Source organism: Hipposideros armiger, unplaced genomic scaffold, assembly GCF_001890085.2.
Source record: "Hipposideros armiger isolate ML-2016 unplaced genomic scaffold, ASM189008v1 scaffold_992, whole genome shotgun sequence".
NCBI lineage: Eukaryota > Metazoa > Chordata > Mammalia > Chiroptera > Hipposideridae > Hipposideros > Hipposideros armiger.
In genome coordinates, this window is record NW_017732342.1 from 42,135 (window position 1) to 50,672 (window position 8,538).

Consider the following 8,538-nt stretch of genomic DNA (forward strand, 5'->3'; position numbering starts at 1 on the left):
AAGTGTACCTGGCGTATAAGACGACCCCCCACTTGGAGGCATATTTTTCAGGGCCAAAAAGTCGTCTTATACGCCGGCAAATACGGTAATTGTCAGGGTTTTTCACTCTTCTGTTTCAAAGAGACTTTTAAATTTTCAACTGAATCTGGTCTCCTCAGTATAAAAAAATATATACGTATATGTTTTGTGTTGTGGAGGCTATATTTTAATACAGCAAAATAGCACTTCAACCCAGGTATCTGTTTTAAGAATATACTGGCAGACTAAATGAGGCTGGTAATTAGTCTGGAAAAGCTGTACATTTGCCCTGCTCACAAAGATTAAAAAAAAAAAGTTAGCTGGAAGTTGGCAAAGATGGTAGATTTTGTGAGATGACTGAGCACTGTTACCTGTACCCTGAGGTGAGACCTCTGAGGGGATGGCGGTGGATTCCTGGAGGGTGAACAATAATAGTGGATGATCTCTGACAATGTTTAGCTCTAGAGGAACTAGAGCTGCCTTCCTCAAATGACCATCCATGCTTGGAATAAATTCCAGTGACTATCACCCTTGGGCTAAAGACCAAAAGCCATTTATCTATTTTCTAGGCATCTAACAAGACATCACACCCTCAGAATTCTTGTATAAGATCAGGAAGCAGGGAGGACTACCCCCATTCCTCATGATGCGGAAGTGCTTCCCCACTCTCTCTCATGGGGTGAAATTGAGTCAACATTTATCAACGTTAGAATCAATATAGCAATGTGAATGAAGCTCCTTAAATGTAAGTGCTGTTCATCATATTCTCACTATTACACAAAAATCTGCCTGACATGTTGGCAGCAGAGCAAGATTCGGAAGGCCATATTGGAGCTGTCATCATATAGCCGCGATGATCTATATTGTAACAGCTGAGTCATAGGCTTGATTTATCATCTTCATGCACGTTCATCAGGAAGGATCACATAGCCTGCCTTAGCATCCATTAGTGTCTATTTTAATTCAAAAACTCATTTTTTTCCCCTAGGTGACAAATCTCAGATCAGATTCTTCCTCTAATTAAGGTCCAATGTGAAATGAAAGAGTACTTACAAACAGACACATAGAGTAAAACAAGAAAAGTATTCTGGATGATATTTAGGAAATATCTTTTCTTAGGACAGAAATAGTAAGCATCTAAATCTATGTGTTGAAATTTCATAGTTCTTAAGGAAATACAAAGACAAAAATATTTAAGATAATATAAGTGAAAATACTGTAGGAAGAACATTTTAGAAAGTGTTTGGAAAATGTAAGTTCATTGCATGCTATATGTTTCTAATCTAAATAGGCCTTTGTTCATGCATTTATTTATTTATTCAACTATTGGTCATTGAATGTCCCTTTGATTGTCACTTTCTCCCTCATGTTAATGTCTACTTCATGTCTTATAACAAAGAAACTCAAGATCCATTTATTTGATGATAAATTGCTTGACCTAAGATACAAAGAGAAAAATACAGAGATTCTGTAGGCCTCTTGAAGCTTATTTTAAACAACTTATACTGATATTGGCCATTTAATTGCTATCTTGCTTTATTCATATTACATTTGGATTGTGGCCATAGAATTGCTTCTTGTTGTGAGCTGAGCCAAATGATGGGAAGAACCAGGAGAGGAGATCCTGGAGCACTTTGGTCTTGTAACTCAGAAATAAGAAGGCCTTTCTGGCTGCAGTGGCCTCTGGGAATTGGGGAGCAATAGAGAGATTATCATTCTTCCTTTTAGCACCTGGCTTTGGGGCAGCAAATTGGCATCTTCACAAAGGCTACGAGAATCTGTGGCATAGGAAAGGAGATTTGGAAACTAGCACAGAAAGTGCCATGTTGACAAGGCCAGTGTTGGTGAAAGAGATGGTGTTAGCAGAAGTGGAGAAGGGAACAAGGCCTCTGACGGAGGAGGCCTCCTGAGAGAGGTTGGCCCAGTGTGCAGGCCAGGACAGGCAGAGAAGTTACCTTCCCCATAAAGTGCCAGGCAGCTGCAGCTGCAATGCAGGAGCTACACTATGTCAGGGCAAGAACTCTAGCAGTACAAACCACTGAAGACTGTAACCAGACACAGAATCAGAGGTGCCACATGGGGATTATGGAAGTTGATGCTACTGAAAGGAACAATACAATTCATTTTTAAATGCCCTGTGTATCATTTTAGAGACAAAACCAAGAATGAGGGAACTGGATTCCAATAGTCAGAAAGGCAGCACTAAACATTGTTATTGCCACTTAGTTCACCACAGTCCTCTTCCTAGGCTGGGGTTTAAAGAAGACCCTGTCACACCTGGAGACAACCTGGGCTCCTCTCTGAGGTCCTAAATACTGTTTTTCATTGTCAAGACCATAATGGCTTTGGAGGTGTTGCTCCACCTTTAAAGCCTCTGGGTACATGTATTTGCCTGTGAGGCACATTCATCAGGTACAGCCTTCACTTCATCAAGCCTGAACTCTTATGGACTCTTACGAGACCTGGCAAATGTAGGCAGGGGTAGCCTAACAGTCCCCATGGTATTACAAGTGCAGTCATCCTTCACCACACTGCTTGTCCCAAGCCCTCTGGTCAACCTGATCCTCGCAGTAATCTTTGAGAAGGCATAATATCAGAGTCTACACTATGCTGTTTAATGAAGAAAGGACATTTCCTGTCAGGACAGATGGAATTTGCCACAAAACCTATAACATTTGGATAGAGTATTATCAACCCTTAAAAAGCAGGCCTACATTATTTTTGCAAAACTATCAGGGAGCAGCTTTTCCAAAGACTTTCATGAGTAAGGTAAATGGCTCCTTGCTTTCCATTTTTCTTAGCCTTTTGAATGTTTACGATTTCTATGTACTCCAGCTCAAAGGAGAATTCTGACAAGGGATGGCCTCAGCAGTATGACTAGGCCTCACCGTTTGCAAGCTCCTTCCATTAGTCATTGTAGAGCATATTGACTCCCCTCTTGATCTGTTTCCAGTGAAAACATCTTGGAACGCTATCATCATATTCAGTTTTCTTTTCTGTTTCTGGACCTACATGATACCACAAGACCCACATCTACTTCATAAGAGCAGATTTTCACTTCCACTTGGCTTGAAATTAACTGAATTTCTTGAAATTAACTGAATAACTAGGCTTTATGGCCTTGTTCAGAATTGACTTTGGAATGTCAGCTCTTGTTCACTAAGCAGAAGGAAGAGGACAGGGCACAGCTTTGTTCCTACTTCTGTAACATCCTCTTTGATTCCTGATAATTCCCCATCCCCACTGACTTGGATTTCAGTCCTATATACCCCCAGGGAAGTATAAGACAGCTCACAGTTGGAGGGAGACCTTAACTGTTGTAAAAACCAGTGCTTCAGTATACAGCTGTATTATGGGACTCAAACAGCCTAATATGTCCAAAATTTCTGTGTTTTATTTTCCACATATCAGCCTGTTCTGTTCTCTAAACAATTCTCTGGAAAACAATCCAGAGGTTGAGCACTGTGCAAGACCTAATCCAACACCAAATTTCTTGAATATGTGTGGTTTTGGTGTCTCTTTTTAAAAATCTCTTTTTCCAGCTTACAGTGGTCTATTTCAGTTCACCAGACAGCAGGTGTTTGGATCCTCTGTTGTCATTTAGTCTCAGCACATGGTCTTCCCAGCTGAGTTGTTTTTCAGCAGGCGCTTCTAAGAATCAGTCAGAGCTTTCCTGAGTCAGCTATCAAATAAAAAAGTCAACCAAGAGTTCCCAGAGCCTTCTGTCACTGGGATCTAAATGTGATGTTTCTGAGGACCCCTTTGTTACATGTAAGATGAGAGAAAAGCAAGAAACCTGCATATTAATCCACCCTATAGATATTTAGTTTATTCTTTGTCAGTTACTGAACAAAGTGAATTTTAAGAGAAATGATGTTGAAACTATATTTCCCATGTGGCTACGCAGCCACCTGTCAGCAGGAAAATTCAAAACAAGTGAATATAGCTTAATGATGGAGAGAAGACAAGAAAGGGAGAAAAAATACAACATTAAGGAAAATGTTAAATTATATCTAATATAAATTATATCAAAATGTAACCCATAATAGTTATATCAACTTTTTAAGACTTATCCTCATGAAAAGTCACAATCAATAGAGGCATCCCTAGCCAAGACTTGCCTGAAGCAGATGTGTGTTTGTACTAGAAAAGGAGAGCAGTGGGAATTAAGAAGAGAAAACAGAGGTAAAGCGGATAGCATAAAAGAAGAAATAGTTCCCAAATTCAGCCTTAGGAGAAATAAAACTGAGTCAAAACAAGAAAGCTGAGTCAAAATCTCTAGGGCTTCAAATGTTTTCTTGTCTGTTAGCAAAAGAACTAATGCGAGTTGTAATTTTGCAGGTTTAGGGTTTCTGTTCAGAAATATTGTATTACCAGTTGATTATACCTAGATTTATTTTAGAAGATTTCAGTAAAAACTTAAAGGACATGTGGATGGTTTTATATTCAGTTTCCTCCGTCTAAATGTAGGGAGCAATACACAAATCAGATTAACTATACATAAAATATACATATAGTTATGTTTCCCTTAAAAACACAAAATGAATAATTTTGGCATCTATCTCACTCTTAGCATTCCTTCTACTGTCTCTATTGTGCAAAATGCCATGATGTATTTTGATTTACTTAAAATATAACTATTGCAATTAATTTATATACTTTTTTATTTCTATCCCTAATATAAGTCATATAAATATGTAAATTGGGCTCTTAGCCTTTGATTTTTTTTTTCTATGTAAAGTATGAATATTTATTTCAGGCTTTAAAACCCAATTGATTTCAAAAAAGAAAATCTGATTTCTCTCCTCAATGTGCTGAGGCCTCTGTGTTAGGATGACTTCCTGAAGACTGAAGGGGCTCTGCCCTTAGGAACACATTTCATCAGACTTACCCCAAAGTCCCTGGCACCGCCTATAACCCACACTTAAGAACAGGAAAGAAACAAAATTCACCACCATAGGGCTGAACAAATGCACACACACTAATGTAAATGGAGCAGCTAAACCACTGCAATTTCTTTTTTTAAAGTTGGTTTTTTGGTGGTGTTGGTTGTTGTTTTTGTTTTTCTTTTCCGTTTTCTTTTGCTGTCCAGCATAGGCAGTCCATGTGAACTCCCAATGGGTTCTCAGCTTTAAACACATAAAATGTCATGATGAAAGATGAATTCTGTAAGAATCTAAAAACAAACCAAACGTGTTTTGCTGTGAACCCTTTGTAGACACAAAGTGAGGCAGGGGTTTGGGTTTAAAGAGGAAAAAAAAAATCAATACAGTGAAGAATGCAAGAATTCGGACATACGGTGGAGAACCTTCTTCCATTAAGCGGTCCAGGAAAAGGAGCAAACTAAGATCTGTAAGATCGGCAGGAGCCCTGTTTGTTTTCCCCACCCCCTGTGATAAGTTTTTGCTGAAGGGTCACTGCCAAGTCCCCACTTGCTCCCCTCCCTTTGGCCTGAGACCACAGGGCAGCACAGGGGCATCCAAGGAGCACGTTAGGACTCCTCATTCCCAGATTCATCATCCTCGTAACAGTCGGCATCTTCTTCCTCCCCATCTTCATCATCAATGTTGTCCTAGTGCAAATGGTCAGAAAGCAAATCTCAGCTGTCGTCACTGGAAGCACTTTAGTTTTGATGCAATATTCTGCTCGCATCGTGGGGACTTTCACTCCATCCTTGTCTGCTTCGGCTTTTGTGGCTGAAACTTGTTTCCTCATGATGTCAGTCTATTATTTGTCTTTTCCTTTACTGCCCCTCCATGTCCTGTCCGTAATAACCGAAGCATCCACATTGGCTGGGGAGAAGGCGTTGGGCTTATTAAGTAATGAGATTACACTTAACAGGATAGTCCTGACAGTCTGAGTAGGATTCCACCTTTCGGAGGGGGCAGTCCACCACTCTGTGGGTCATCCACAGGTGGATGAAGAATTGAAATGCATACACCTCCATTCTTATCAACGTTGGGGTGCCACATTTTGGTCAAGCATCTGAAGGCAGGTGGTGAACGTAATGTGGTAGGTGGTGAATAGGAAATGTAGTATGCATTTTGAAATAGCCGCCTTCTGTAGAGGGTCGGAAGATGGCAACCTCCCAACTGTAGATGTAGAGGTCGCGCTCATCCACCAGGGTGATCTGGGAGCCCTTGACAGGTTCCTCCTGCAGGGACTTCAGCTTTAGCATCAGGGCTTTCAGTGAGCTGGTCACGCGCTGCTGGGTCATCGTGGTGGTGGCACCAGGCCAGCCCCTGTCTTCACGCACCTGCCACCTGGAGGGCTGGACAAGCCCCAGACTGCGGATGGGCCGACCCGGTCCTCCTCAAACAGGACACAAGCCGGGTCCAGCTCCTCACACTCAGGAAGGGTGTGGGGAGGGGTTCAGGGTGTTAAGGAAATTCGGTCCTGGTCCCAGCCCCTCAGGGGGCCTCAACTTGGGGTGTGGGGCGTGAGAAAAGGTGGAAGCCGAGGAAGGTGGCGAAGGACCTGCGATGGTGAAAGGAGGGAGACAGGGTGGCCTGAGGGAACCACCCACTGGCTCTGCTTTCTCCTCAGAGGCTGCTGGAGCCTGACAGAGGGTGCAGGGGCCCAGAGCTAGCATTTGATTTTTTTTAAATTGATTTTTTAATTTTCTAAAAAGAAATTATCATTATTTTAAAAAATTACATTTAATTGACGAAGGACATTACATTAGTTTCAGGTGTACAAAATAATGATTCAGTGTGTGTCTATATCGTAAAATGTTCACCACAATAAGTCTAGTTAATATCCATCACCATACCTGGTTGCAAACTTGTTTTTTCTTGTGATGGGAACTTTAAAGATTTAATCTCAGCAACTTTCACACATGCAGTGTATTATTAATTATAACTGACGTGCTGTATATTATTTCACTCCTGTGACTTATTTTATAACTTGAAGTTTGGACCTTTTGATTCTGTTCATCCCCCACCCCTCCAAACCATCAGTCTGTTCTCTGTATCTATGAGCTTTTTGTTTGTTTGTTGTGTTTTAGATTCTACATATAAGTGAGCTCATGTATTTGTCTTTTTCTGCCTGACTTAATTTATTTTGTGTGATACCCTCAAGGTTCATCCATGCTGTTGCAAATGGCACGATTTCATTCTTTTTTGTGACTAAGTGATATTTCATTGTGTATATATGTATTTACATACCACGTATTCTTTGCTTTAATTAATTATTTTGTTTATTTTTCAATTACAGTTGACATTCAATATTAAATATTATTTTAGTTTCAGGTGTACAGTATAGTGGTTAGACATGTATAACTTACAAAGTGATCCCCCTGATAAGTCTACTACTCACCTGGCACCATGCATACCTTTTACAATATTATTAACTATATTCCCCATGCTATATTTTATAGTTCTGTGACGGTTTTGTGACTGCCAGTTTGTACTTCTTAATCCCTTCAACTTTTTCACCCAGTCCCCCACATCCCTCCCATGTAGCAACCATCATCAGTTTGTTCTCTGTCTCTATGAGTTTGTTTTTGTTTTGTTTGTTCATTTATTTTGTTTTTTTATAACCCACATATAAGTGAAATCACATGGTATTTATCTTTCTCTGGCTTATCTTCACTTAGCCCTTTAGGCCCATCTTTGTTGTCACAAATGGTAAGCTTTCATTCTCATTTATGGCCGAGTAGTATTCCATTGCATATATGTACCACATCATATTTATTCACTCATTTATTGATGGTCACTTAGGTTGCTTCCATATCTTGGCTGTTGTATATAATGCTGCAATGAACATAGGGGTGTATATACCTTTTCTAATTATTGTTTTGGATATCTTTGGACAAACACCAAGAAGTTATACCATATTTTCTTTATCCATTCATCTGTCAATGGATGGATTTTTTAAATTTTCATGTTCATAACTTACCTGGCACTTTATCCCATGTAGGAATGACTATAGACTTGGTATTTGAAAACTTTGGCTCTCATTACTGTGTTGTGTCATTATTGATGCTTTGTGTTGAAGTGTCAATTTCTTCTTTTATAAAAGGAAGTTAATTAATTTTATGTTTCTTCTCTAGCTTGTTTTCCTTTCTTTGTGGGTTTAAAGGTCAATATCAGTACAAGCCTTCCTAACCCTAATACCACTATCTATTATAGGCAGTAAACTAAAAATGCTATTCCTTAACCTAAGGTGTTTGGAAGAAACTATTGAATTGAGTAAAGCACATATATAGCTTTAGTTATTACTTTACTAATATACCAATTTAAAGTTTCTAGCAAAATACCAGACATTTTATTGTATTCCTAGTTATGCTCCTAACCTGCTTATTTGACTAACAGTTGCAAAGAAACTTTTAGTATTTCACAGGTGTATCTGCTTCAAGGACAGCTCCTGTCCTCATTGCCAGATGGTCAAACATCAGAGCTCTATCTGTACATGTAAAATGACTATACATTTATAGACACTCTATTTATTATGCAGGTGATTTTTAAACTTTTGATTTATTCATGGTGGTGTTTACTTGGTATCTGAATACTGTGCATG

At 39.5% G+C, this 8,538-nt stretch overlaps 1 pseudogene; it reads right to left on the reverse strand.

Annotated features, from left to right (window-relative positions):
• Nucleotides 1–5,509: 5,509 nt before the first annotated feature.
• Nucleotides 5,510–6,235, reverse strand: LOC109375843 (ubiquitin-conjugating enzyme E2 R2 pseudogene; annotated as a pseudogene).
• Nucleotides 6,236–8,538: the final 2,303 nt, after the last annotated feature.